At 34.8% G+C, this 2,964-nt stretch overlaps 1 long non-coding RNA gene across 1 annotated transcript; it reads left to right on the top strand.

Annotated features, from left to right (window-relative positions):
* The first annotated feature begins 654 nt into the window (after nt 1-654).
* On the top strand, nt 655-2,590 carry LOC110864773. The gene is made up of 2 exons (XR_002550088.2): nt 655-971; nt 2,272-2,590. It is a non-coding gene; the product is annotated as an uncharacterized LOC110864773 (long non-coding RNA).
* Nucleotides 2,591-2,964: the final 374 nt, after the last annotated feature.

Genomic DNA, 2,964 nt, shown 5'->3' with positions numbered 1-2,964 from the left:
AAAAATCTTCGTAAACTAAATCACACGTGTATATGTTGACATTTAAGAGATATACAGTCAAGAAAATCTAGGGCAATGGTGATATATATATGCGGATTACACACCAAAAAAACACTCAACAAATGGCTACTATTTAAGGAATGTGTTTGGTGATGGCATCAGATTCCTAATTGATAGAGAAAGGTCTGGTGGCAAGAAAAGCTAATACCCTTGGCTCATATAATACAGTGAATGATTTTAAACCATTCATCAAATGTTCCAATGATTTCTTATAATTTTCAAGTTCTAACAGATTTTAATGATTCGTTCTATAGGGTCATAGACCATCAGATCCCTAAAGGAGAAGGCAAATACGGGCGAGACCTTGCACCTCTGAGTGAGACCGTATTTGTAATTGTGCATGATATAAAAAAAGACTCGGGGGATTCGTTACGTAAGGGACAAAGAGTATTACCACCTCAGTCTCTTGCCAAAGCCGTTAGGGTCGTTCCAATGTTTTTGCAGACCCTAAGCGAACTACGAATTGGAGGCCCTTTTGCAAAATTATCATTTTCAACATATTATTATATATATCAATTACCATCGATAGTTTGCGCCAGCTGTCTTTTTGACTTTTGCCTTTCCGCCACTAAAGTTTGTTTTCTTTCATTTTTCACCCCTCAGCACATCTACGGAAGAGAGATCAAGAGGGGAAAACTGGAGAAAGAAGAGATAGAGTAGTAAGAAAGTGAAATAGAAACAGATCTGGACCCGGCAAGTCTCCAGCCACCGACCTAACACTCTGACATCATACACCTTTGGCTACTTTATACGACCTTTAGTCACTCAGGTGGTTCGAGAGAGAGAATCTGGACAGAGGAAGTGAGAGAGGTGGTGGGCACGATGGCGGAGCCTGGTCGGTGTGGCAAGGTGGATTGACTTTCCGGCGAAGTCGGCTAGGGTTCCGGCGAGATTCCGATAACCCAATTCAGGTTTGCATGTCTCAGTCCAAGATGATTAATTTTTTCAGTCGTATATTCAGTATTATTAGCAGCCTTAGTTGTAATTACCATAAAAGTAAGTATCATCAGTTTTCTTGCTATAATTTATTATATCAAAAGAACTTGTAATCGATCAAGATGAGTTCAGTGTGAAAACTACATATAACAAAGAATTGTAGTTGGTAAAAAAGATGTTCTATTTTCTTATTTTTTGTGTTGATACAAAAAAAAATTTGAGTATTTCGGTGCTAAGTATCCCTTTTTTATATGCATAGTAAAGAATTGTGATTCCTATGTGGTAGATTGTTGTTTTTGTGACATATGCGTTACTTTCCTATGCTAATTAATTACCTATAAGACTTGATTTCCAGGTTACTTTAGAGTTCATATAAGAGACATTCATTAGACGTGTTGAGCATTCCTTTGATTTGCGTAAGAATCCTCAACCAAAACCCATCTACATCTAAAGTTGCATGATATTTTTTAGATTTTCAGAATGTGATGAGGTTCAGATGATGAGATAAGCAGCTTGCAAAAGATTCAATAGATTTCGGAGGATTGACCGTAGGCTGATCACAACGAATTGTGGTTAAGCTTATTGATCTTAGAATCTCTAAAATATGGTTTCTTAGTTGAAAAATAGTGTTGATTGGATTTGGCCAGATCTATTTGTTTGTTATCTATATGGGTCGTATGACCCAGGTAGCTTTTTGTGATCCGGATAGAATAACCAAGATTATATAGCATATATGGGTTAAATTTGAAATACATAAATAAAATATAAAAGTAAAAAAGAAACAAGAAAGCTTTAAGAATAATAGGAAAATAGTTATGAGTTTATACTAAAAGAAAGTGGCCATTAGGTGTTACAAAATTCAGTGATTATGATGTGAGTAATTGGATTGTTTAATCACTATGTTTGGCTGCAAACAAATTTAGTGTTTAGTTTACAAAGGAGCCAAAAAATGAACAGATATATGTATAGACTATGGCAATTTATATAATTATTTGCCTATAGACAAAATAATCTTTTGCTGGGTATCAAATTGCATCCTAACTAGACTACAAAGGTTTGCCATCGATTCTAACTAAGGTGAAAAGTACTACTATGAAGACAATTGCAATTGGTACTTTTGCTTTAAATTACTCAATGTGTTTATTTTTGGCGAGAACAATGGAACCAAAGGCCAAGTATAGTGGTTCAAAATGTAAATTACTCAATTTGTAATAAAAAAAAAACCTTAACTGGTTAGTGTCTAAAAATTGACTTGACTGTTTTTATTTTAAACAGGCTCCACAGGTAGAAGATTGAAAACATACAACCAAAGCGAGTAGCTGATTTTCCAAGTGCTAAAAGGTTGCTACAAAGGTGAAAATTTGGACTTGTTCAATGTTCATCCACTATTTTACCTTGCCTTAACAAGATGTTTATCCATGATTTTACTTTGCCTCTAACAGATCAAACGACAAACAACCCTTTTTGTGCTATATAACTTATCGCTATGTTAAACATCATCACAGAAAGCATGTTATTGGAAACTTAATTTGTCGCTTATCGTTAATTGGTTATGTTTATGTAAATTCGTTTTTTATACTCAATTGGTTAAGTTGTTTTAGCAAATCATTACAGAGGTAAAAAACCCGCCGCGAAGCGCTGGGTTCCTTTACTAGTTTAGTATGAAACTCTCCTCCTTTACCCGGGCTTGGGACCGGCAATTATGAACTAAAAACTTTATAGTTGGCTCTATTTTACGTGTTGATTCGTTGAATTGGGATGGGTCGGTTGGTGTAGTTATGTCTGTAGTTTAATTTTGAAACTGAGTCTTGATTGTGTGCTTTTTTTCCTAAACATTTTTATTTATGCTCCTTTAATAAAAAAAATAAAAAAAAAAACAGGTTTAGTTTTGCTTTTATTTGAGCCTAATACATATACAATATATAAAAAAATTGGAGGCCTATGGTTTGTAGTGGCCCTAGGCCGTGC

This window comes from Helianthus annuus, chromosome 6, assembly GCF_002127325.2.
Source record: "Helianthus annuus cultivar XRQ/B chromosome 6, HanXRQr2.0-SUNRISE, whole genome shotgun sequence".
Taxonomy (NCBI): domain Eukaryota; kingdom Viridiplantae; phylum Streptophyta; class Magnoliopsida; order Asterales; family Asteraceae; genus Helianthus; species Helianthus annuus.
This window is presented reverse-complemented; position numbering and strand designations above follow the sequence as displayed.